This window comes from Dermochelys coriacea, chromosome 5 (assembly GCF_009764565.3).
Source record: "Dermochelys coriacea isolate rDerCor1 chromosome 5, rDerCor1.pri.v4, whole genome shotgun sequence".
Lineage (NCBI taxonomy): Eukaryota > Metazoa > Chordata > Testudines > Dermochelyidae > Dermochelys > Dermochelys coriacea.
Window position 1 is genome coordinate 118,726,962 of NC_050072.1, and position 27,939 is coordinate 118,754,900.

Sequence of the window (27,939 nt, forward strand, 5' to 3'; positions counted from 1 at the left end):
AAAAAACAGAGGAGAGATTTATATACACACACACAGAGAACATGAAACAATGGGTTTATCATACACACTGTAAGGAGAGTGATCACTTAAGATAAGCCATCACCCACAGCAGGGGGGGAAAGGAGGAAAACCTTTCATGGTGACAAGCAGGTAGGCTAATTCCAGCAGTTAACAAGAATATCAGAGGAACAGTGGGGGGTGGGGTGGGAGGGAGAAATACCATGGGGAAATAGTTTTACTTCGTGTAATGACTCATCCATTCCCAGTCTCTATTCAAGCCTAAATTAATTGTATCCAGTTTGCAAATTAATTCCAATTCAGCAGTCTCTCGTTGGAGTCTGTTTTTGAAGCTTTTTTGTTGAAGGATAGCCACTCTTAGGTCTGTAATCGAGTGACTAGAGAGATTGAAGTGTTCTCCAACTGGTTTTTGAATGTTATAATTCTTGACGTCTGATTTGTGTCCATTCATTCTTTTACGTAGAGACTGTCCAGTTTGGCCAATGTACATGGCAGAGGGGCATTGCTGGCACATGATGGCATATATCACATTGGTAGATGCGCAGGTGAACGAGCCTCTGATAGTGTGGCTGATGTGAGTAGGCCCTATGATGGTGTCCCCTGAATAGATATGTGGACAGAGTTGGCAACGGGCTTTGTTGCAAGGATAGGTTCCTGGGTTAGTGGTTCTGTTGTGTGGTGTGTGGTTGCTGGTGAGTATTTGCTTCAGATTGGGGGGCTGTCTGTAAGCAAGGATGGTCTGTCTCCCAAGATCTGTGAGAGTGATGGGTCGTCCTTCAGGATAGGTTGTAGATCCTTGATGATGCGTTGGAGAGGTTTTAGTTTTAGTTGGGGGCTGAAGGTGATGGCTAGTGGCGTTCTGTTCTTTTCTTTGTTGGGCCTGTCCTGTAGTAGGTGACTTCTGGGTACTCTTCTGGCTCTGTCAATCTGTTTCTTCACTTCAGCAGGTGGGTGTTGTAGTTGTAGGAATGCATGATAGAGATCTTGTAGGTGTTTGTCTCTGTCTGAGGGGTTGGAGCAAATGCGGTTATATCGTAGAGCTTGGCTGTAGACAATGGATCGTGTGGTATGATCTGGATGAAAGCTAGAGGCATGTAGGTAGGAATAGCGGTCAGTAGGTTTCCGATATAGGGTGGTGTTTATGTGACCATCGCTTATTAGCACCGTAGTGTCCAGGAAGTGGATCTCTTGTGTGGACTGGTCCAGGCTGAGGTTGATGGTGGGATGGAAATTGTTGAAATCATGGTGGAATTCCTCAAGGCCTTCTTTTCCATGGGTCTAGGTGATTGAAGATGTCATCAATGTAGCGCAAGTAGAGTACGGGCATTAGGAGACGAGAGCTGAGGAAGCGTTGTTCTAAGTCAGCCATAAAAATGTTGGCATACTGTGGGGCCATGCGGGTACCCATCGCAGTGTCGCTGACTTGAAGGTATACATTGTCCCCAAATGTGAAATAGTTATGGGTGAGGACAAAGTCAAAGTTCAGCCACCAGGTTAGCTGTGACATTATCGGGAACACTGTATGCTATATATATATATATATACACACACACACACACACACACACACACACACAGTGACACTGTATACCAGTCTTGCTGATATAGAGGTTGATAAAAGGAGTGAAGTCATGGCCCCATTTAAGTAAATGGGAGTTTTGCAACTGATATCAGTGGAACCAGGATTTCACTGTGCATGTCACAAGTAACACCACACTCCAAGTTTCATACCTTTATTCCTGAAATTGTCATCTAAAACTCCAGCTGAAGACCCAAGTAATCATATGGGCAATTTTTCCACTATTAGCATTAATACAGATTGAAGAAACAAGATAACACACCAATGACTATGGCCACAGCTTTAGCAACCAAACTTTATTAAAAAGTTAGTATTAGCATCCCCAGTGATGTTACTACCAGCAAGCTTTCCCAATGCCGTATTCCACACTGGACATCTGGCCATGAAAACGCCTCATTCCTGGAAAGGGAATCCTTCCTCCTTCGCAGCTCATCGTTGGGGATAAAATTGAGGCCAAATTCCATTCCTCATGTAAAGAGTTTGGGCATTGACAAGGGTGCTTCAATTCATGCTTGCTCTTGCAGTCCAGTATGCATGTCCTAATCCTCAGTTCATTCAGTCCCAAGACTATTCAGAAATTGGAGCAGTTAAAGAGCCTTAGATAATGGGATATGGGACACCAATAAATGCACCCACAGCCTTGAAATTGCTGGGTACATCTGTCTCCCGAACTTGAGAATCTGGGTGGGAAGGGTTCCAGCTCAAAGACCTCAGAATGGTTCTTTCCTTGGTGATCTTCCCAAGCCCCACTTTGAGTGAAAATTGGCAAGACATATTATTAGCTCTCTTAGCTCACGAAAGCTTATGCTCAAATAAATTTGTTAGTTAGTCTCTAAGGTGCCACAAGTACTCCTTTTCTTTTTTCAACACAGCATTGTTAAAAAAATAAAATAAATTCGATAGCGTATGGGAGATGTGCAAATATTATTAATTATTTGTATTGCAATAGTATCTAGAAGCTCCAATTAGGGATCTAGGCAGCATTGTGTTATGTGCTGTATAAACACACAACAAAAGACAGTTCCTGCCCTGAAGAGCTTACAATTTAAGGTCCTGATTCAGCAAGGTACTTAACCAAATGCTTTAAATATAAGTATGTGAGTAGTCCCATTGCATTCAGTGGGAATACTCATAGTGCATGATGTTAAAGAACAACTGTATTTTACTGTGCGCATGTTCAATACAAGCAGAATGGGGTCCTCATCTTGGCTGGGACCTACATATCCTACTATAGTTTGCATAATAAAGCATTAAATCTGCTTAAATTCCATGTTCTATAATACGCTATAATAACCATTAAAGAAAAATTTATGCCTATCATTCTTAAATTTGCTTTGAAAAAAATAAAAGTATTCCAAAATTCCTTACTAATGGCCACTACATGGTGATAAAAAATGATATATAAACCAGATATACTTTGTGCATGGTTGTCCTGTATGAATGAGTAATAAAACTGAATTCATGCATAAGTATATAACCATCATCCCAGCCCACCTTGGTTCTCTCCCCCACACAAGACACACCTCATTCACTCACCATTAGAAATCATCATCATTACGTTTTTCTCCCTTTCATCACTTTCTGATTTTGGGGCATTTGACCGCTTCACTCCACTAGCAGCTGTGAGGAGAGACATGGATGGTGGGGCTACCATTGCCCCATTCCCAAGCAGATGGGTGGGAAATGAGACATAGCTAGCCTATGTGGGGGTGACATTTTGGGGATCACCCAGACCAGCAAGGGGTTCTGTCAAAGCCTGCCTTGTAACCTTTGGTGTCTTTATGCTGTGCAGGTTCAGTACAGACCCCTGACAGCAGTAGCCTGTCTACAAGCACAAGATCTCACTCTGGCTTCCAGCAGCTAGCTTACTTCTTTTATGGTGACCCCAACAGCCCTTCCAGTCCTGAGTCTCCCTAAGTCCATCCACACAGAGTTCTTAACTACCAGCCACTTGGACTTCTCCCCCTCTTTCATGAAACCAGTCCTGCAGATACCAGCTTATTTTGACATAAGCACCCCACACAGTTGCACCCCACACAGTTTGCACTACAGAGATCTGCTTGGGGTAAAAATAAGCAAAAAGGCTTATTTAACAGAAAAAATAACACACATTCAATAGAAATAATAAGGGAAAGCAAACATCTAATATACATAGAATATAAACAAAGATTCAACCTCAGACATTACACTTTACTCCTGGAGGAATTCTGTGCCACTGCTCATTGTGCAGAATTTATGTCCCCCACAGATTTCTTTGTTTCCCTGCAGAAAAATGACTTTCTGATGGGGAAGCAAAGGGAAGCCACAAAAGCGGCCATGCGACCCTTCCCAGCAGTAGGTTTTTGGTTCCCAAGGCAGCCTGCAGAGTAATAAATCACCATGGAGTGGGAGTCAGGACCGGGGAAGACTTTGCTGGTGGCTCATACCCTGCACTGGGCTCAGCTGCTAGTCCTGGCTGGGTGCAGGAGGACGGGACTTCCTCTTCCCCTGAAAAGGATCTGGGGCCAGGTCAGACCCACACCCAGATTTTTCCCCCAGCTGTAGGAAGCTCTGCAACCCCCACCCACACTTCCTGCACCCATTGCTCCTCAGCTGCAGGGGAAGGCATTACTGTACAGGGAGCTTCCCCCCCCCCCCATCTGTCCAACCCCTGTGCATCCAGACCTCCTCACACTCAGACCCTCCTGCAAAGCCTCACCCCTCCTTTGCACCCAGAACACCCCTGACAAGCCTCACTCCCCCTGCACTACCCTGATGAGTCACCTGCACCCAGATCCCCACCCCACCAAGCCCCAACCAGCTGCACCTGGATCCCAACCCCATTGAGCCCCCACATCCAGCCCCTGCTGCTGAGCTCTATACCCCCGCGTTCAGACTCCCCCCTCTGAGCCCCAACCACCTTCACCTGGACCCCCCCCCCCTCGCAAAGTCCCATTACCCTTTACCCCTGAGCCTCCACAACAAGCTCCTGTGCATGCAGATCTGCCCCACCTAAATCCCCCACTGAGCTATCTGCACCCAGATTGCCCCACACAGAACCCTCTTACCCCACACCTGGATCCCTCCACACTTAGATCCTGCCTTGCTGAGCTTCCCTGGTCACACCTGGTGCATCTGGCTTGGAGGGGCAGGGCTCTGGGGTTTTTCTGGGGCAAGCCCAATCCCTGTGTTGCATCAGAGTTGGGTGCAGCCACACTGCTGAATCTGTGTCCTGGGAGTGGGGAGCTTCACAGTGATCTCCCACCTCTCTGCAGCCAGTGGCCAGTGCTCCCCAATGCCATGCTGGAGCCTCCCTCTTTATTTGACAAATAAAATTTGCACAATTTTAAAATGTGTGCAGAATTTTTAATTTTTTGGCACTGTATGCCCTAAGGAGTAACACTTATAAGTTACATAAAATTCCTGTGCTAATACAAATTACCCTTTGTCTTTGAACAGTTTTCCAAAGTCCCCCTCTGGCCATTGGGCAAATCGAGTGTTTCATGGATAGCCCCTGCCAAGTGAGTGTCTCTCAGCTTCTAGACAGCAAATTTGAGACACAAGCTTCTCTTTTTAAAGGCTTTTTCCATTTTTTTCCTTGGTCTGTGGTGACTCATGTTTAGTCAGTGTGTGGAAATCCCCTCTGTATATGTGAAATAGGATGTCTCATTGATTTTCCATTAATTCCAATAGTCCACCATTGTCTCTTCCTGGCTGGATAACAGGTTGGTACTTGGAATTGGTTTGTAAACACCTGGCTTGGGAGACCTAGCTGAAATTATAGTTCAGGTAGATTCATAACCCAGTCTGCATTGCTATCTCATATTGACCATCAAGTTCGTAATATTACAAGCTTTCATATAAGCTCTTACTCAATATAATTTTGTATTACAACAGTATATAGTCAGTGAGTTCAACCGCTCATTTTTGGTGTTTAAATCTTCTGGTCTCCTGTGGGGTGTGTAGAACCTGATTAAACTCCACACTGTGTCAGACTCTGGTATCCCATAGAATTAGGGTAGTGGTATTACTTGGGGGGCGGCGGCAATATTCAGCTAATAATCCCCAGGAGACCCCTCCAGGGAGGTCTGCATAGGGAATGGGGTCAGGAGCAAAGAAAAGTACTAGGAAGGGGAGAGATAGTTTGGTGTAGCCAAACTCATATGAATTGCTGTAAAGGATTTAGATAAGCCTCTGAACTCTCGATTCTAATTTTGGTGGTTTCAGGATCTCTGAATGCCACCTCCACAAGCCATTTCTGTTTCTTTTAGAAACATCAGAATGGAAAGCTGAAAAGGTTATTTTCCAAGGAACAATGTCTTTATTTTTGCGGTTTCATTTTTCCTCTATACAGATTAGGAGGGTGTGAATGCTTTATATCTGTGTGACTTGATGTGACTTTTAATTGAGAAAGGAAAACTCTATGCACATTTGCTCAGTCTATCGGAGACCTTGTAAAGATTTATAAGTTCACAAGTGACTATGAATAATTGGTGCTATGCTTATACCTTGATAGTATTCTTATTTTATAACCTAATGGCTACCTTCTACTTATCTGAGTTAAGAAGCTGCTCCTCACTTGACTATAGCAAGCTCATTTTCATATAACAGTTTAAATGTTGAATTTTCTTCCTTGTTTTAATTCTAGCTGCCTTTGTGCATTAGTGGAGATAATGGGCTTAGGGCCAGATTCTACCACTCTTATTAACTCAGAATAGCCTCTTACTCCATGAGCAGGAGTATTTACTTCAGGGGGATTGTTTAGAGAATAGTTCTGCTCAGCACAAATAGCTGTGAGAAAATTAAACCCTTCATGTTTGAGTAAATCTGATGAAACTATTATTCCTATGGAATTGTTCCCCCATTACTGAAATACAGTAAGTGATTACTACAGTATACATTCATTGGGTGGAACCTGCAAGACGGACTCAATAGAATTTGCAAAGTTTTCATCTGAAATTTGCTTTAGAGAGTCAGTTTCTTAATGGACTTTAAAAACAAAAAACACAAAACAGGCAACTATCTGGTATAATTTAAAAACTGTGTTTGAACGTTATTACTAATGCAACTACATCTTTCTCTACAAAAAGAACAAGGAGATTGGTGGCACCTTTCTCTACACTCACCCTGGCCTCCCTTACCCAGTTTATATGTCTGTTCACCTGCTGCATATTGTCTAAATCCCAGGTGGCGTGCTCTCTGGAGCAGGGACTTCTTCACCTCAACCAGTGGTTATGGGTTTCACGTGGGAATAAGTGGGATATGCACAAGGTCAGATTAGCTGATCATTATAGTCTAGTGCCTTCTGACCTTAAAGATCTACCTACCTTGTGTGGTTTTGTTCACTCAGGTTCTAGTTCCTGTGTGAGGTCGTTAGCTGCTACCACTCTAGAAGTAACAATAGCAATAATTATTTCCAAATGAAACTGCCACACTAAAAAAATTTAAATGAATTGCTTTTGAGCCCTTAGATGACAATAACATTTGGTTGCTGGAGAGTCGTTTTGAGGTGGAAGTAGAGTACCATAACTCAAGTCATGTGTTCTCTAGCTGTGGTTCTATTGACTTGCTATAGGGCTTTGGGCAAGTCAGTTAGCTTCTTTGTGCTTCAGTCTCTCACACTAAAAACTTGTTCACAGTGGTGTTCAGGGGCTTACGTTGTTCATATTTCCAAGACATTTTGCAATCCAAAGCTGTAAGGTGCTATAGAAGTGCAAAGCATAAATCGATGTTAGCCCTGGTCTACACTATGAGGTTAGGTTGTATTTAGCCGCAATTTGGTAAGAAATGCGTCTACACAACCAATCCTGTTCCGTCAACCTAAAGGGCTCTTAAAATTGACAGCTTTACTCTTCCCCAGCAAGGGGAGTAGTGCTAAAATAGACTTTGCTGGGTTGAATTTGGGGCAGTGCAGATGCAATTTGATGGTATTGGCCTCCGGGAGCTATCCGCTCTGGACAGCAACTTTCATCTCCGATGCACTAGCCAGGTAGACAGGAAAAGCCCTGGAAAATTTTAAATTTCATTTCCTGTTTGGTCAGCATAGCAAGCTCAGCAGCACAGGTGACCATGCAGTCCCAGAATTGCAAAAGAGCTCCAGCATGGACTGAACAGGAGACACTGGATCTGATTGCTGTATGGGGAGAAGAATCTGTGCAGGCCAAACTCCGATCAAAAAGAAGAAATGCAAATATGTATGCCAAAAATCGCACAGGGCATGGTGGAGAGAGGCTACAACAGGGACACACAGCAGTGTTGCATGAAAGCTAAGGAGCTCAGGCAAGTCTACCAAAATACAAAGGATGCAAATGGTCACTCCGGGTCAGAGCCCCGTAGATGCCCATTCTATGATCAGCTGCATGGCATTCACGGGAGGGACCCTACCACTACCCCACCATTGTTGGCGGACACGTGCCAGGGGAGAGTCTCATGCAACAGATGCTGAGGAAGGTTGAACACCACTGGATTGACATTTTCAGTTCTCATCAGGTTCATCAGATACTCTGTATCAACGGGGAGGAAAAGATCAGAAAGGAGGCTATTTGAAGCTGAACCCAGCAATTGACTCCTTCAGCACTAGTTCAGTTTTAGCAGCTTTCTTGGTATGGACATATTATGAGAATGGAAGACCAATGAATGCTGAAGCAGGTGAACCAAGAAATGCTGCTACACAACTGGAAATTGAGCAGGTGCCTAAAGTTTTGGTGGCATAATCAGATTATGAGTGATAGACAAACTGAATATTGGGCCAGACTACCTCAAGGACCTAGCCAGAGTGATCTGGGGGGCACTCGAGTTTCAAAGAAACCATATCACTTTGGAATTTTCCTTGATGATATAGGCCACATTTAAAAATTGAGGTAAAATCATAATGGGCTCTGTCTCAGAACCATCCTGTCTCATAATGAGAATTAGTATTGTTTCAATTCACTGTAGATTATTCGTAGGTATACAACTAAGGAGTTATGTTAGATTCAAACATTTCTGTTCACTTTAGACTAATTCATGAGAATTTCCTACATAAAAAGGGAAGAGGGATATCCTACAGTGTATAATTTTTTGGACAACAAAGGAGTTCACAGGATGCTGCACTGAGGAACACAAAGCCAGATTCTGATCAACAGCCCAACTGTGCACAGCACAAGGTTTCAGGGTGTGAGAACAAGATGCTAGTGCGCCACCTGTCTCTCCTGGACTCTTAAATGCACTCAGGGATGATAGGTGGCACAGAAGGATGGGGAGTGAGGGGAGCCATAGCTTTTCCCCCTCACTTTGCAGTCAATGGAACTCACTTGCCCAAGGGGCAAAATAAGCTGTAGTAAGTTACATTCCCACAGAAGCAAAGGGTAACCAGGGAAAGACTTGTCATACGGGAGTACCAACTCCTTTTTTGGGCTCCTACAGCCTATACACAGTGCTGAGTCTAAAAGGTTTGATTCTATCCCACGGGTGCTTGATATAACATGTTTACTTAGCATTCCAATTGCAGCAACCTACTCCAGTATTTCAAATACCACGGTGTAATAACTATTGGTAGACGATTTAAAAACAAACCAAAAAACCCCCCCACTAAACTACAAGAATGAACTGTCCACATACTTTCACACATTGCTTTGTTAAATCAGTGAGGCAGTGTCAGATATCTAGCAATATTTTCAGCATCATTGCCTGCCAAGCCAAGTTGATTCCTACCAAATGCTGGCCTGTGGATAAAACGTTTCAAAACTGAGTGTGCAGTCAGCAAGGGAGGGGAAAAATAGAAAAATGCTGCACCGGGGGAAAAGAAAAAAGTTACCTACTGAATTCTCTTGCAGATAGTGAGTAAATACATAATTTAAGGAAATTAGTGAGAGATGATTCTGTGTACATGATGTTAGAGAGCTTTTTCCTTCACTCTCCCACTTCCCTGGTCCTTCTCGCATGAAGAGAGTAACGATACCTGAAGTCCAAAGGTGCAAACAATTTGATGTTTATCGGGGTGAACTTCCAGCAAGCTTAAATCCAAGTTCCTTTTTCCTTATTTTCGAATCCCAACTTACTTCCCGTTTGCCCCTAATTTATATAGCAATATTCTTAACTATATCTTAACCAATCATTCTACTGAAATTTAACAAACCAATCCTAACATATTGTAACATGATTAGCTAACCAATTATATCCCACCACCTTAATTAGTTTACACCCAGCAAAAATTAATTATACAGCAGACAGAATCAATCACAGAACCAGACAGAAACCAGGCCAATAAACAATAGCAAAGTGAGAACTATAATGACAAAACAATACAGAAGTGAGGATTTCACAACTACATCTATAAAGATGTAAGGGTTTCCCAGCTGTGTCTATTGATAAGCGAGTTCTTACCAGACAGAAAACTATCAACCTAAATTTCCTTTTACATCTTCTAGCCTCTTCCCTTTCTCTGGAGGTGATAGATCAGATCATCTTCCTAACAGCCCCATATTGACTCGGTTGGAATGTGAGGAGGTGACCGGTCCCTTCCCAGCTTATGGCTGCCTCTACTGCTTAGCCAAAGGCCTTAGCCTAAGAACAGGGCCTCAGACTGTCACAGTGAGAGAAGGCCCTTACACAGATTCTTTCTTGTATACCTCTATTACTAGCTAAATGAGAAACATTCACCTACATTCTTAGCGTATAGGCCTTTACAGACAGGCCTGAATAGCTATATCCTAACGCATGCTAGGAGTTCAGCCTGAATCAGTTATCAGCCAGCAACAACAAAACAGGTTTGACATTTTTTAATGTATCGTAACTTAGATGAAGGGCCTTTCAAACAACAAGTTGAGCAGCCTGTGACAAATCAAGTCACTAGAAGCTTCAACAATGTGATCCTCAGTATCTCTGGCAGAAATGTCATTCAAAATTGATGATGAGATTTCTGACCAAGTGCTATTTTAGGGTAGCCTTCATGACTGTCTGATACTACATGGTGTGACTTATGGCCTGTCTCACAGGCATCACAAACGCCAGCAAAAGAATTAGCTTCTCACTTTGATGTGTAGAAATTAACATAATGAAACTGTAGTAAAATATAGAAGACATTTTAGAAAATCCTCTGTAAGTTACACTTACTATTTTAACTGCTGCTGAAATACAGGAGACAAGAGCCTTTTTAAAAACAAAAGCCAACCCACCCTTTCTCCCTTACCACAGATGGAAGACTCTTCAAAGATTTTTATGTTTGAAATTTTGGAACCTTTATTAAAGGGGGAAAAAAAAAGCTATCACAAATGCCATGCAAAAAACATTAAGACAGAATGGTGAAACCTATTGGCTTTCTGCTAGACAATTACTCAGACTGCTGTAATAAATGTTATTACAAGAAAATAATAATTTGAGCTACATATTATGGAAAGGGCTGTCTTCATTAGGTGGTATTCACTTGTACGAATGCAAGTTTCCATCCAAGCAAGCCCCTCACCCCCCCTCCCAACTTTGCATGCATGTGAGGGAGTTGTTTTACACATGCAAATTGTGTCACTAAATCATAGACTGCAAACAAGGACTGGCAGACACTAGTTCAATCCCTTGTCTGTGTGTTTGGTTTCCTTCTCCATCCCTTATCTTTTTTGTCTACCTAGGCTTTGATCATATGGTTTACAATGTGTGGGTTATCTGCCTGTATAGAGCCCCTCTGAAGTCAACCGGTATATGTGCAAGCAAAGGCAGTTACCCTCACATTGTACTCCAGACTGAAGGCCTTAGATAATAAACACTGAGGCAGGGAACGGTCTAATTATATGGTCCTGAGCACATAACACACTTTTAAGCCCTGTAAAATAAATAGTAATTCCCTTTTTCAGTTGCTTGTAGTTTCGACAAACTAGCTCTTTTGGAAAAAAGAAAATGAGTACTTGTGGCACATTAGAGACTAACAAATTTGTTAGTCTCTAAGGTGCCACAAGTACTCCTTTTCTTTTTACGAATACAGACTAACACGCTGCTACTCTGAAACCTAGCTCTTTTGGATTGCTTCAGTTCTTGAATTTTGCATTACCTGACCTCAGGCAAAGGAAGATTTTTAGTTCAGCCTTTTGAGCTCTCACTATGCAAAAGTATATTCTTGTCAGAAACTTGACTCCCAGTCCCATACCTAAACCATTCAATTACAGTGTCTCATGGCAAAAATGATTTAGTCTCACTGGATTAGGTTTATCCCTACAGTAACAACTGAACACCTTGGTTTCCCCTTCAGTAATACAAGGATAATGTAATCTGTCAAAGTTTCAGGGTAACTGCACTTGTATTCCCCATCCATGATCCCTCAAGGGCACCTTCTTAAAGGATTCCAGGTCCCAGCCATCACTTCTTCTAGGCCATGACCCACATCTCACTTTCTCCTGACTGGCTTCAGAGTAGCAGCTGTGTTAAAGGAGTACTTGTGGCACCTTAGAGACTAACAAATTTATTTCAGCATAAGCTTTCGTGAGCTACATGCATTCATTTCGTGCATTCATCGAATGCATCCAATGAAGTGAGCTGTAGCTCACAAAAGCTTATGCTGAAATAAATTTGTTAGTCTCTAAGGTGCCACAAGTACTCCTTTTCTTTCTCCTGACTGTGGGTTTTAATGCTGCACAGCTCCCTGATCTACACTGTGATACCCCACCAAGCAAGACTGCCTAAAACAGGGACTCAAACTCAAAATCACCACGAGGGCCACATGAGGACTAGTACATTGGCCCAAGGGCCACATCACTGAACCTTTTCATATAAAGGAAATAACTCCGGGGTTTGTGTTTGGGGGGTGGGGGGGAAGAGGGGGGTGCTTGGCAGGCTGCAGCAAATAACTCCACGGGCCACATGTTTGAGACCCCTAACCTAAAAAAGGCCAGTTTCTATGTTTTGCCTTCATGCTGATATCTATTAGTAGCATATTGCCCGCAGTTAAGTTATCACACAGCTCATTCTAAGCAAGCATATTTAAGATAAAATAAGTACTGAAAACATACAACAATGAAAGAACATACATGCAATGTTAAAAGCTTACCAGAGGTTACCCCCAACTCCAGCCTAGGGCTCTGATAGTCCTTCAAAACCCACAACTTGGTTTTCACCCATGAGTACAAGTTCACCCACCTTAGATCCAGAACTAGAATGAAGGCTGAGCAGATCAATTGTTTTGTTATACAGCTCAAGATAACTATCTTGACCTTCTGTATGGGTAATCAGCAGACAAATCACCCTCTTCAAAATGCTGTTGTTTTGCATAACAAGAGTTGGGGAATTTGCATTAATCTCTCCCTAGAGATTCCCCAGGAAAAGCACTTATCACCTGTGGTCCCCCCACTCAGCTGTGGTTCCCCCCCCCCCCCAAAAACAAATCCATATGAGTCTGGCAGATTTAAAGAAAGAGTCATTAGAACTCCCAGGTCTCACATCTGTGACATCTCCCCCCACAGAAAGGCTCCATGTAATCCCAGCTCACAAAAATACATAATCCTAATACAAGAAGGTCTTTCAAGGTTATTACACAAAATTTCCATTTTGTCACACCACCTTCCTCATAGATGTACTTCTTCAGTGTCCCCCTTGCTTAAAAATAACCACCACAAAACAGTGGGTCAGCTTTGTTTATTCGGGGAAATATATAGGTATGAGAATTTCTCAGTCACATGCACCAATTTTCAGATTGATGACAGTATGGACCCGATTTTAATAATCAGGTCTTTGCATTTATAAATGTACAAATTGGTTAACCAACTATTGTTTTATTTGTATTAAAAGAGCATCCAGAGGCTCCTCTCAGAATCACCACCTCATCATTCTAGGTGTTTTATTCACTGAGAGACACCCCATGCCACCAAGACATTATTGGACATACAAATGACCAGTTGTGTATTTAACAGACCATTTACTGGTTTATGTGCACAAGGGTTACTTGCTTTGTGTATTACGCCTCTCTGCACATGTTATTTTGTGTGGCTGAGTTTAGAAATTGGGGCCTTATGTTTGAGTGTACCTGCTAGTTCAGTTTTTGGGGAGGAAACTTGGATGGGTAGAATTGAGGTTCTCTATTGAAACAGCAGATACCAGCCTGTCACATTACACACCTCCTGTTGCATGAATGACTGACCAGCTCCTTTATCCCTCCCAATTTCATGGCTTTGACAAGTCAAGTCCAAAAATGTAGTTTTTGGCATAGGATTGCTGAGGAAAATTGGACTCGGGGAAGTTAAGAGACTTCTCTCCGATTATAAGGGCAGGGGAAAGGAGCTCTCTCAGGTATCACTGTAGGGCAGTAGTTAACTTTAGTCAGTATTTTCCACAGGTTATTCCAGTGGAAAATCCAAAGCCAATAGAGTTCAATAGAAACATTTCAATTTACTTCAGTGGGCTTTGGATCAGGTCCATAATTGCAAAACAATATAAATATATTAAATATTACACTTCCCTTAAATTGGATTAAGCCTGAAGTATGCAATGTTATAGAAGAAATTCCAGTTTGTATCTTCTTCCAAACAAAAAACTTCATTCCAAAAGTACAGCTCAGGTTGCTAAACAAAATCGTTACTTAGCACACATCATTTACATAACACAAGCACTTAAAAAACAAGAAAATGAATAGTTAAGGACATCAAGTCTTACTGTTATGTATCACATACGTGGCCATATCAGGCCACCTGTTTTTAAGAAACTGAAATCAGTGTAGAGATCTGCTTAAAAACAGGTGGCACAATATGGCCCATTTTTCTTGTCAAGTATAAAGAAATGTGTACATCACAAAACAGCGTTTGACCTATGCTTTATTGAGTTTATTAATATTTCATTTGTGTTCTCTTTTCTGGGATATTTAATATTTCCTTTTAAGGGATACTATTTCCCATTAAATAGTATCAATTAGTAGGTGACAGTTATAAGTGCTGTCTCTTAGCAATACTAAAGGTGTATAAGGGAATACAGGAAGAACACAACATGTTTTAAAGCTAATCCAGGCATGTTTGGAGGTAAATGATTAGAATATCTGTCATGCTCCAATGTGTTCTGTTGCTCTGTGAATAGTAGAGCTGGTAAAAAGATTTAGAATTTTAAAACTGGGGATGGGGATGTTTCTCCCTTTTTGAGCCTCTATTGCAGGCTTAAGGGAGAGGTGAAAGGGGGAAAAAAGTGTTTAAAGATCAGTTTTTTCTAATCTAGCCCTGCAAATATTAAGATGCCTTAAACAATCATATGATATGCAATATGCTTATTTCATGGTCATTACAGGACAGATTTAAGTTTGTTCGGATGCCTGAAGTGTACATTTCTTGTTATAGCATGTTTGGATTTCTTTTAAGTGCAACCTTAACTTTGAATGTCCTGGATTTGTAACACTAGGCTTTAAAATAATTAAAACATCCATGCCATGTTTCTTTTACTCTTCAGTTAACAGATAACTCAACTTTAACATTGTTATTGTCTTTTTGGAATAAAAATGTGAGGGGCTTACAGAGCCATTAGTGCTGTGAAGAGAGTATATTCCAACCTCCCTCCAAATCTTTGGCAACAACCAACACAGGCTGAGCAAAGAGCCTGAGCTGAGACAGAAAATACTCCATTGCTGGAGTTGTGAAACTGCAGTCTGCAAAACATTTTTTTTATGGACTGAGGCGAACTAGCTGGCCATGCGGTGCAGGCTCCTCCTTGCTTCCAGCATTTGCTATAAGCATCCAGTCTTTTCATTGCAGAGAAAAGCCAGGAGCCTGCTAAAGCAGCTGGGCCAGATGTAGAGGGGAGCACCTAGTAATCTGTAGAACAGAAGAGGATACAGAGCAGAGAAAACAGAAGCCACCCTTGGAGATCCAAGCTAGAGCTGCCAGCCACTAGTAACAGGAATCCCCAGAGCGCAAGGCCACCAGGAAGTACATGCCTGGGAGCGGGTGGAGAAGAGGACTAGGCGGCTGGGCAGCATATGCAGAGGAGAAGGGAAATACAGAGCATGAAAACGTGCAGAGGAAGAGGACCAAGACAGAGTGATACAGATACATATGAAAGGCAGAGGAAGATGGAGGGTGTGTGTGTGTGTGTGTGTGTGTGTGTGTGTGTGTGTGTGTGTGTGAATGCTGAGCAAAGCTAGGCAGCAGGTAAAATTGTCCAAAAGTGCCTATATGCCTTTCCATTGATTTTTAAATGAGACTTAGGTGCTTTAGAAGATGTTACCTAGTGCAATCAGCACCCCCTCCAAAGGGACAAGAAGCACTTATCACAAAAATACATGCACACTTACCTAGTGTTACAATGACAGCAGCTGACATATAGAAAAGTAACAGGTGTCGTGTGATTGCGATGGAAGGCGGATGGTCTGTGTCATTGTAAACAACAGAACGCCACTAGCCATCACCTTCAGCCCCCAACTAAAACCTCTCCAACGCATCATCAAGGATCTACAACCTATCCTGAAGGACGAGCCATCGCTCTCTCAGATCTTGGGAGACAGACCAGTCCTTGCTTACAGACAGCCCCCCAATCTGAAGCAAATACTCACCAGCAACCACACAACAGAACCACTAACCCAGGAACCTATCCTTGCAACAAAGCCCGTTGCCAACTCTGTCCACATATCTATTCAGGGGATACCATCATAGGGCCTAATCACATCAGCCACACTATCAGAGGCTCGTTCACCTGCGCATCTACCAATGTGATATATGCCATCATGTGCCAGCAATGCCCCTCTGCCATGTACATTGGCCAAACTGGACAGTCTCTACGTAAAAGAATGAATGGACACAAATCAGACGTCAAGAATTATAACATTCAAAAACCAGTTGGAGAACACTTCAATCTCTCTGGTCACTCGATCATAGACCTAAGAGTGGCTATCCTTCAACAAAAAAGCTTCAAAAACAGTCTCCAACGAGAGACTGCTGAATTGGAATTAATTTGCAAACTGGATACAATTAACTTAGGCTTGAATAGAGACTGGGAATGGATGAGTCATTACACAAAGTAAAACTATTTCCCCATGGTATTTCTCCCTCCCACCCCACCCCCCACTGTTCCTCTGATATTCTTGTTAACTGCTGGAATTAGCCTACCTGCTTGTCACCATGAAAGGTTTTCCTCCTTCCCCCCCCCCCCCCCCGCTGTTGGTGATGGCTTATCTTAAGTGATCACTCTCCTTACAGTGTGTATGATAAACCCATTGTTTCATGTTCTCTGTGTGTGTGTATATAAATCTCTCCTCTGTTTTTTCCACCAAATGCATCCGATGAAGTGAGCTGTAGCTCACGAAAGCTTATGCTCTAATAAATTTGTTAGTCTCTAAGGTGCCACAAGTACTCCTTTTCTTATTGTAAATAAGAAGTTCCTAAAACCTGTCTCTAAGATGTGGTCCAACCTATGAAATAATATGAGATACTGTAACTTACAGAGTGGGGTATTCTCTTCAGGTTGAGTCACTCGTTTACCCTCAGTTCCCTCCTGTGAGATTTAAAAAAAAAAAGTCAACGATCAAGCCTCTCTGTGGGGAGAGAAGCCAGACTTTCTGCAAATAAATAAAGCTTGATGGTTATAGACATTAGCTTGAAGTGATAACTCAATTAAGCAGAGCTCCTTACATTAATATTTCTCACATATACGAGTACAATATAGAACATCTGCACTACCATGAATAGCATGCAGATGCACTCCCGTCTGCTCATAGAGCTTTATTCTATGTGCTTGAAAAGAAACCTGATAAAAATGCCCGACTGAACTTCTTGCATAAAAAAGTCAGTATCTCTTGGTTGCCTATGCCAATGAATTTTTTTTTCCCTTTAAGATAATCTGCTTCTTATGAAGAAGCTATTTCAAAAGCAGAAACTTCCACATAGGACACACTGCACTGCTACTGCAGAGGAAGCTTCTGTTTTGGTCATCCATTCCGTATCAGTCAACATATTATTTGTAATGCTCTTCTGTTTCATTAGACAATCTTTGAAGCCAACTCCAGAAACAATATTAAGAGAATTTAACAGGATATTACAGAAATGTTTTACTGAAAGACTGATATTTTGAGAACTATTTAGGAGTAAGTTGTTGGTGAAATGTATGGATATTTCATGAAGTGGAAAAAATTCCATTTGAGAAGAGGACATGTTTTGACAAAAAGTCATGGAAAATTTTTGATCAGCTCTCTTCAATATGGCCTTATGGCCTCATGGCCTCAGTAAGATGGAAGATCAGTCTAGTGTCAAAGACATTTTCCCCTTCAGTGACAGAACTGAAGAGAACAGGATGTTGGAGAAGAAATTACTACTTTTGTAGACAATCCACCACGGTGAATTTTAAACACAATAATTTCTTTAGACAATCCTATGGTGGTTGACCTGAACTAAAGAAGAGTGCTGTGGCTTACTAATAAATTACTACATTAGCTCAGCTGGTATGAGTATTTGGTGTTGATAGTACAGGTTCCATTTCCACTAATGACCATGGAACTTGTGCATATGGAGTCACAAATACATTGTACAAGGCTTGTTTATTGTGTATAGAGCCATAGCTATTTGAAGACTACTTACAAGTAAAACATCACTCTTCCCTTCTAATTTCAATTTTGGACTGCAAAACAAATAGGTGGTCAAGCTACCCAATCGATAAATACACCACACAGTTCTGTTACTGTCTACTACTAAGTACATCAATGAAGGGTCTCGAACAATTGCAATACACATGCAGTTCTCCTTTTCCTGCCAGTCATATTAGCCAGTATTAGCCTTCAGAGATTTTTTTTAAAAAAGAAATCTCTCAAATGTAAACACTAAGTATTTACAGGTTCAGGACTACACTTTGCCATTTATTCCAGAGGACAACCCTTTCAGCCTCAGCAGCATTTTTTTCTGCAAACACAGAAGGCATGAGAGAGATTGGAGATCTAGCTATTGCACTTTAAATTATAACAGACTTGGATTCCAAGTCTATCAGCAAAGAATTGAACTGGGGGTCTTCATTCTCCTGTATTTACAACTTCACAAAATGCAAAACATTTAGCGGTACCTTTTTAACTTGATAAAGGAACCAGATCATAATGTCTTTATTCTTCTCACTCAATTCTAATAGCATAACCCCCCTTAACTATAGCAGTAGCATATCATCTATACTAGTATAGCAGGTTCAGTATAATTTCCCCAAACAGGTTATTAACAAAACAATTTGCTTGAGTTTACACTCTATACAATAATTCATAGATTCCAATGATAGAGGGGACAACTGCGATCATCTAGTCTGACCTCCCATATAAACACAGGCCTTATGGAACTTCCCCCAAATAATTCCTAGAGCATAACTTTCAGAAAAACATCCACTCATGATTTAGAAATTGTCAGTGATGGAAAATCCACCACGATGCTTGGTAAATTGTTCCAGTGGTTAATTATTCTCAATACTGTCAAAAATGTACGCCTTCTTTCCAGTCTGAATGTGTCTAGCTTCAACTTCCAGCCATTGGCTTGTTATACCTTTCTCTGCTAGACTGAGGAGCCATTTTTAAATACTTGTTCCCCAAGTAGCTATTTCTAGATTATAATCAAGTCACCCCTTAACCTTTTCTTTATTAAGCTAAATAGATATAGAGGTAGACATGGAGCTCTAAGACATGTTCCAATCCTCTAATCATTGTTGAGGCTCTGAAACCTCTCCAATTTATCTATATCCTTCTGGTGTCTACAATTCAAGACCTGAACATAGTATTCCAGCAGCATTCATACCAGTGCCAAATATCATGGTAAAATAACCTCTGCTCCTGCTTGAAATTCCCATTTCTACATCCCAAGATTGCATTAGCATTTTTGGCCACAGCAACATATTGGGAGCTCATATTCAGCTCAACTTATTCACCATGACCCTCAAATTTTTTTCACAGGATGTAGTCCCCCATCCTGTAGAGATAGCCTACATTATTTGTTCCTAGATGTATAGTAACCTACTCAGTTACACTAAACGACTCAGTCTTTTTTAAAATACAAAGCATAATCTAACAAAAATTGGGGTTAATTCCAGCTACTTCACTGAGATTTAGTTCTTCCTTATTTCTTGAGGCACTGAAAGCCTTAAATAGTTGTGATTTGTGAAATAATGATTACTTGAAAAAGGAATGGAAGAATTTAATGTAACTGGATAAATTCTAGTGTAACTTCTGTTTATCCCCACTGGCTTAAAAATGTTGCAAACATTTTTCCACCCATCAAAGATGAAGAACGGGAGGGAGAACAAACATCAGGCAACCAAGGCATGACTTTTTCCAGAATTGATTAAGAGTTCAAGTACTTCTCGTAGCTGAAAGGACTGAAGACTTTTCCTTATTTAATCACAACACTTCACTTTTAGTATATTAAGCCTCATAACAGCCTTGAGAGGTAGGTGAATTACTATCTTACTCATTTTACAGTGAAGAAACAAAAGGTTAAGTTACTTAGCTGAAGTCAGACAGTGATTCAGAATTTGAGTCAGGGACGGGAGCCAGTGGTGAAGTCCTGGCCCCACTGAAATCAATGGCAAAACTCCCACTGATGTCCTGGGTGCCAGGACTTCACCACAACAATCCCCCTGACAACATATTTCCTCCTGGCAACATACTTCCTCTCTTGGAGGCTTCAATTGCCCTGTAATTTCTATTGCACCATACTGATATATAGCAATATGCACAAGAAGCTGTATTGACCACAAGGTCATTAACACAAAGATATAAAGGAGAATTTTTTCAGTTAAAGTTACTGTTTCTGAAATTAGACAAATACATTTTGTGTTTGGCTTTTCCTCAGGGAAACTGAATTTCTCATCACTCAACACATGAAAATGAAGGTCCCTTAATGTGGCTAAGAAGATTCGACTTTTTACCAATTAGGGCAATAAGTCATTGGAACAGATTACCAAGAAAGCAACACACTAATCAGCAGTGTAATATAAAATGTTTTTCAAAAAATACATTCTACTTCATAGGTTGAGTTGGACAGAGTTCACTTCTACAGTAGAGAAAGAATTCCCTCACTCACAGTGCAAGAATTACTGGGCGAGATCCTATGGCTTGTGTTATGCAGGTGGTTAGACTAGATCATAGTAATCCTTTCTGGCCTTAACATTTTAAAATCTATTTTAGTTCTTGCATTTGTGGATGGGTGATGGAGGCAAAGAATTAAAAAACTCACTTACCATCATCATCTATCAACGAAGTGCCTTTGTGAAAGTCATTTCACTTTAGTGTCTAAAATTTGGAGAAAAAAAATGAGTAAAGTTAGCCAGTAAGCACCAACTGGTAAAAACCATACACAATTTTAAAGCCCGACTAAGATTGTCTAGGAGTCTTACTTGCTGGTGATTTCTACTTCTTTGCAGAACAATGTACACAGACTGAAATACTGTTTTGAGCAGTTTGATTACACCATTTTTTGTGGTGATTTAATAATACGAGCCAGCAAGGTGAAATAAATGTAGAGATAAAACCTAACTCTATATTATTAACTTTTTAGACAAAAAAGTGAAATGACTTTCATGAGGACATTTCCATGACTGATCATAATAGTTTAATTCTTTGTTCCAGGAATTTATGTTCCATTTGCTAGAATGCAGCTATTATAACACTGTATGCTCTGTAACTTCTGGGAGCATCCAAGGCCTAAAATCCATTTGCTAACCAATTGAGTGACTTGTATTTATTATTGAAGTAATTTCTCTTCAACCCTCTACTTCTTTACAAAAGTTAGAGCTTTACAAATTCCAGTGCCTCAGACTTTTCCCAAATCAGCTAGGCCAATCCTTTCTTACCATTTTAGACCAGAAGAACAGAATTATTCTGTAGTCTCTCCTTAACATATTACTGCATATGAAACATACTTGTAATACCAAGATAGTATGTACAGAACCCAGCATGATGGGGTCTTATTCATAATAGGGTTAGGAAAGAAAAAGATTAGGAAACTACTATACACACCAGCATAACAAAAGGTATTCTATTAATTGGAGAAGGAATATTATACATCAGTGATAGAATGGAATTGAGAATTAGGAGTGGAAGGTTCTATGCCTGGCTCTTACTCACTGTTTAGCGTCAGACTGTTCATTTTTCTCTGCTTCAGATTTCCCATCTGCAAATGTTAGTACTATATTACAGTTAAACAATTTGAGTCTTCAAAACTCTTTTATCAAGGGCACATGTGTCATCAAATGAAAGCCTGTGAGCCAGAGCTTGTCCAAAACTCATTATACAGACCTGATTATTTGACCCTGAATATATCTCAGTCAAGGATGCATTTGCTAAGGACTCTTAGTTAAGGCTACATGAGTAAAAAAGGCTCTGTGTAAGAAAGGGGACTCAGAAAGGCTGGTCATGAGTTAAAATATCCAAACACTTATTAGCAAAGAAAAAAAAAAAAACCCTTCAGTGTGATCTGAAGAAACATTTGTTTCTTATAGCAAAAGTTGGGGTTGGTCCTGGGTCCTGCTTTGAGCAGGGGATTAAGAGGACCTTCTCAGGTCTCTTCCAACCCTAATCTTCTAGGAGAAGCACATTCACAGTGTGAGTGCCAGGAATGGCTCAAAACCATGAGTGCCTACCTCAGGGCAGACTGTCAGAAAACAGGGCAAACACTTCAAACGGGTGATATGTTCTTTAATTAGATTTCACCAAGCCAGTGACAAGTGTAAACTCCTGGATCACCGTAACAATCTTACCATGGAGTCACAGACAGTCCTCTTAGACTCTCCTGTCTATCTTGAAACCCAGGCAAGCTGGACATAGTGATAAATGGTTAAGATCACAAAATGTTCAGGTTGCTTCCAGTCCCAAGAGACCATTCACTTACCCCAGATCAACTGGCACCAAATAAAGTGCCTGTAGCCAATCCTGTAATAAACAAAGTTTTATTAACTGGGTTGAGTGTGGGTGGGAGTTATATAAAAAGGTTAAAGCAAGCAAAAATTGCAACTCATTTGTATTTATACCTTACTCCTAAGAGCGATAGAGTTGTAGTGATCTGTCAATTCAAAATGACTTTCATGGCAGACCAGGGGTAACCCCTGGAGATTTCTGACTTCAGTTGAGTGTTTAAGGCCCTGTGAGAGTTCAAACAGCAACGAGATGGAAAATTTTCCTGTGACTTATATTTCCTTCACTCAGCCTCCAAGTCCATAAGACTAGCTTCCTTGCACGTAGCATTTCCAAAGTGGGACAGGGCCATTTACCAATCCTTTGTATTGGCAGTGTTCCTTCATGGCCCATCTGACTTTGATAGTTCTTCTGGATAGACAGGAGGAAACACACTCCTCCAATCTGAGTTCACATGTTTAGAGCAAACATTTTCAAAGTTATAAAGCACAGTTGAAATATTTCCTGACAGCATGGAATACAGACATTTAAATAAGATTTTAAGTAGCTGCACGAATTAAACATTTTATAAAACACAAACATTAACTGTCATGGGGTCTATCCACCGCAGATAGCACATCCTCCTGGCCCCTCTTGGAATTAGCTCTTTCCAGCTCTGAGGCCCCCTGGTGCCACTCACTGCACACTCTCTGCAACTCAGTGTGCTCCCTTTTCACAGCTTTGACTTCCAGCCAGGTTCCCACGTGTGTTTCCCTCTGCCAGGGAATGAAAGTCTTTCCTTACTGGCAGTCTTTCTATTCAGTGCACATATGGTGCCACTTCTCCAATGGCTGGTAGGGGAAGCCAGGCCCACCCTCTACTCCAGGTTCCAGCTCAGGGAGCCTGATAATTAGAAGCTGAATTCTGTTCCATACTAGACCTTACTGCCTTTTCTTGAGCATTACCTCACCTTCTAGCTCTCTCCTTTCTCTGGGTTTACCAGCCTCAGAACTCCCTCTTCCCAGGGCATAGCTATTTGCTTTTGTAGCCCCGCCAAACACTCCTCCTTTCTTGGAGGAAATGACTGTAGCCTATTTCCCTGCAGGTTCTCTGTATTAACAGCTCCCTAGCTTTATAGAAACTCCACTTGTTCCCACTTAGGTGATCTTCCCCAATCAGGGCTTTCCTCTCAGGCTTAATTCATCCAGCTTGCAGCCTAAGCAGTTAGTTGGCCCATCTGACCTCCATTAAACCCTTTGGAACAAATGTGGGGTGAACACCCCAGCACACTAACACATAAGTGAACTTGTCTGATCTCCAGCTATGAGTTTGTCAGTTCTTAGCTCATGCCTGCAGCTTTGGTAAGAGCTAGCACCTGGCTTGCCAGCATCACATTGGCCTCTTAAACTGCACCAGATCTTTGTCCTCCTGACCCTGTTATAGATGCTTACTTAGGCTTTTAAAGACAAATGGAACACAGGATCCCAGGTTCCTGAGAAATATTGCCTGTCCACCCTTCAATTTTCCCTAGCTGAGCCAGCTGCATCTTCTCAGGCATCAGGGTTTTTGGATAGGAGAAAAGGGGGGGTGGGTAGATGAGCTTGAATAAAATGAAACAAAAATAACCTAAAACCTACATGCATTAAAGGGATTGGGGTTTTTCTACGCTGAGGGTGGAATGGAGAAACAGATGGTGTGATTTAAAGAGACAGCAGAAGGCATTTATGCATACCAGGAAAGGTTCCCTTCCCTGAGCAGACAGCAATACCATTAAAAAAGATCACCACAAGTGTCTTGGAGAGGTAGGGAAACAGAGCCTTCTCAAGCTCCAGTTAAATACCAAACAAGAATAACCATTTTCCCTATGCTGACTGCCCTGCCACACAGTCACGTCAGGAAATATTTTTTGGAAAATAAAATCCCACTAAGGAATCAAATGCAGACCCGCTGAAAGCAGACACTAATCCATTTGCTTCCATCATTAACTAATAATCCTCACACCACCTCTCCTCCTTTTCATATCAAACATAGGAGATACTGAGAACAAGGCCAACATTTTCAAGTTGCGTGCCTACAGCTAAAACCCTCAATCCATATTTAGGAACGGGGGAGGGAAAGAAAAGGCCCTATTTTCAGACGCTCTAGGCACCTCCTGCTTCCATTGACACCAGTGTGAAGTATGTGTGCTCAGTACTTCTGAAAATGAGGCCATAATGATGGATGCCCAAATATAGATTTAGACAAACAACCAAGTTTAAAAGTTTGGCCTTAAGCAACTTGCCCACGACAATTAAGGCTTGATCTTGCAGTGAGCCCTGTGCAGGAAAATCTTCACTGAAGACAATGTAGCCCGGTACAGGAGCAGAATTGGAACCATTGCAAGAACTCTAGAATTGTCTCTCAGACCTCTAGACCAGACCTTTTCTGACCCTTTTAGAGACAAATCTGGCATCGATAGGAAAGGAATGGTTTTAATATCAATATAATCCAATTTTCAGAGTTATGTGAATTCATGTTGTATGTTTTGGGGAAGGTGCCTGAGGACCAAGAGTAAGAGAACCACAGTAAATGGCTTTATATTTTTTTTAAAAAAAGACTGATATCAGAAAAAAGTATTCCATACAATGCAACTGTTATTTGATAGCAGAGTGAAGATGCTTGTGTAAAGTAGAGGAGACTGAAATTGGGATTTCCATCCCACAGGAAATTCTGATATTTTAACATTTGTTTTCATCTTGATTTGGGATGAAAAGTCAAAATTTGGAATTTTTTATGGAACGAAAATTGGTGAAAAGTTTCATTTCAGATGTTTTGACATGTCTGAATCAAATGGTTTGGTTTCTGAGCCAGTTTAACATTAAGCTGCATCTAGGTATGGTGCCCTCCATCCTCATATGGGCTTCCGCACATTCAGAGGTGAAACTGTAGTGCGCCATGGGAGATGTAGTCCTTCCAAAGATTCTGACACGCAGGAGAGAACAGGGTAATGAAGCACCTAAACTACAACTCCAGTAAAGCATTGCTGTGCTATAGGTAGATACAGTTTAATACCAAACAGACTCAAAGTAAAACATTTTGGGTCAGTTAAGCACATTGAAATGCTGTGATGAATTAACTATGAACTAAATATTTGATTTAGCTTTTGCCAATGGAAAAGATAAAACAATTAGCAAAATTGAAATTTTCCATTGGAAAATTTTGATTTTGCATAAACTGTGTTTTCCATCCTCCCACTCCGCAAAAAATGATGGAAAATTCCTGGCCAACTCTAGTGGAAAGATATTCTAGAACAATTTTCTGAAAAGTGTCATTTTCCATCTATAATCCATTAATGTCTTTTATTTTAATTTTGAGAAGGAATGATTTCCATCAAGTATTAGAATATTTTAAAGTTGGGATGAATTATACTGAATTTTTGAACAACTGCTGTCTTTAAAGGACAGTGTATTCCAAACTATTGTAAATTGGGGCAGTTAACTTTGGAAAAAATACTTTGATGCTTGGGATTCTGACTATTAAACATATAAACTTTTATCTAAAATTGCCTAACATACATTTACAAGGAGAATCTTTATTACTGACAGAGCTTCAAGTGGAAAAAAACCCCTCTCTTTCCTTTCTATTCCAAATTCAAAGTAGTAAAACTTGCACTGTTAAGGATAAAGATTTATACAAAAAGATCTTTGAGAAGGTCAGGTTTAAATACCAGAACAACCAATGGGGAATTTAAATTATGGCAAAACACTAATTATGGAGGTTCATGGTTAGCAGATATAAATGAGGAAGATAATAAAAACAACTTGTTTACCATGAAACAAATGTTTTTGATAATCGATGTGGAAAAAATTACACCCAAGGCCCATTGAACTCAATTGAAGCTAATATGCAAACATTTGAATTCTTGAGTATTGCTTTCATAAACACTTGTGGAAAGTAAGTTTTAAACGAGTCTTCTGAAGTATTCACAGCAGAAGTGGAATACTGTATATGGAATGGGACATTGCACGGGAAGACAATTTTCTAAATCCAATGTCAGAGCCTTGGCAGAGGCAATTAAACAAGGCAGGCAAATATATGACTGACTGTGGCCTTCACTGCTAGAACCATGTATCACATTTACTTTGTCAATTATTGTGATGCCAGTAGCATATTACAGATCAGCAAATGCAATAACACCCTTGACATATTTAATATGGTATGCGATATTGCTCAATACTCAAAAGCAGAATTCCCAACCCCCTCATGAAAGGACTGTTAGACAGGCAATTAGATTAGCCAGACAAGGATCTGGTCAAAATCTTTGCTACCAGGATGGCACATGCACATGAAAATTACTTTGTATAAACGTGACAATGCAAAATTAAATATAAATGATATCCATGCTGTGTTTACTCTTTGGACAAAAAGGATCTCCAAAACTAAATCCAGCACATTCATGAGCACTTAAATGTACTAAAAAATTTTTTTAAATGAACACACTCTCTAAAAGCTTTTTTAGTATTGCTGAATCAGACCCTAAGTTATCAGCCAAAACATAAATTGAAGAAAGCTCCTCTAAGGTGATACACTGTGTGCGTTGTCTGTTTTCAGTTATACTCACCTCCCTTTCACAGTGTTCTCAGAAGTTGCTTTTCATATCTGGGCGGCTCATACACTTTGGAGTTGCTTCCATTTTTTTCATCATTTATGCTGGAAGCTCATTCTGTTTTGCAAATCTAAAAATTATTTAAACCAAGTATCTCAAAAGTTTGGTTTATTTTAATAGTGTTATAGCTACAAATGCCACACATTTACCATGTAATGGAAAGAAACGGGGAAAGGTTTTCTTTCTGCAAAAACAGCTATTGCTTCTTCAGAGATTTAAAGTTCTTATCTGTCCCATCACCTCTCTTTGCTGAAGTTTACAGATTTATTCCTTCTAGGTTTGATTTATTGCTGCTGGCAGAAATGACAGGATGTTCCAAAATAAAACACACTAAACATTGCATCACCGGGCCAAATTCTGCTCTGAGTTACATTGCGTGCAGTCAATAGAGAACTCAGGATTTGTGCTAGAACAACTTACTTAGAACAGAATAAAGCTCACATATTAGACTTTAAACTCTTTGGGGAAGGGACCATGTTTTCCTGTGTGTTTATATAACACCTAGCACATCGGGGTCCAATCCTGACTGGAGGTCTACATGCAATCACAAGACAAATACGTAATAGTCAATAATATTAATATATACTTGTACAGTTGTAACTAAGAGGAAAGTTTGCCCCACATGCTGCAGTGAAAAATTTTTCAGGGTTTTCAAAGATTTATTTTCATATGCTGATTTTCTGCCTGTTCATAATCTGATCATAAATATATGTATTAATTGCATATTTTTGCATTGCATCCACAAAAAGAAAAGGAGTACTTGTGGCACCTTAGAGACTAGCCAATTTATTTGAACATAAGCTTTTGTGAGCTACAACTCACTTCATTGGATGCAACATGTGTCTCCCAACATGTGATATATGCAATTGGCTTTGGAGATGAGATAGCTTCAGGACTTTCACCTACAGAAAGAATCACTTAACAGTTACCAATAGTTGCC

At 40.7% G+C, this 27,939-nt stretch overlaps 1 long non-coding RNA gene across 2 annotated transcripts in view; it reads right to left on the bottom strand.

The window, feature by feature from the left end:
* Positions 1–23,444, bottom strand: part of LOC119855985 — a 45,212-nt gene extending 21,768 nt beyond the window's left edge. For both annotated transcript variants that reach the window (XR_005293098.2, XR_005293097.1), the window contains exons 1-5: positions 23,325–23,444; positions 22,353–22,393; positions 21,590–21,635; positions 20,704–20,755; positions 16,947–16,998 (exon numbers count right to left, since the gene is read on the bottom strand). This is a non-coding gene — a long non-coding RNA (uncharacterized LOC119855985). The remainder of the gene's footprint in view (positions 1–16,946; positions 16,999–20,703; positions 20,756–21,589; positions 21,636–22,352; positions 22,394–23,324) is intronic.
* Between the last annotated feature and the right edge of the window lie 4,495 nt (positions 23,445–27,939).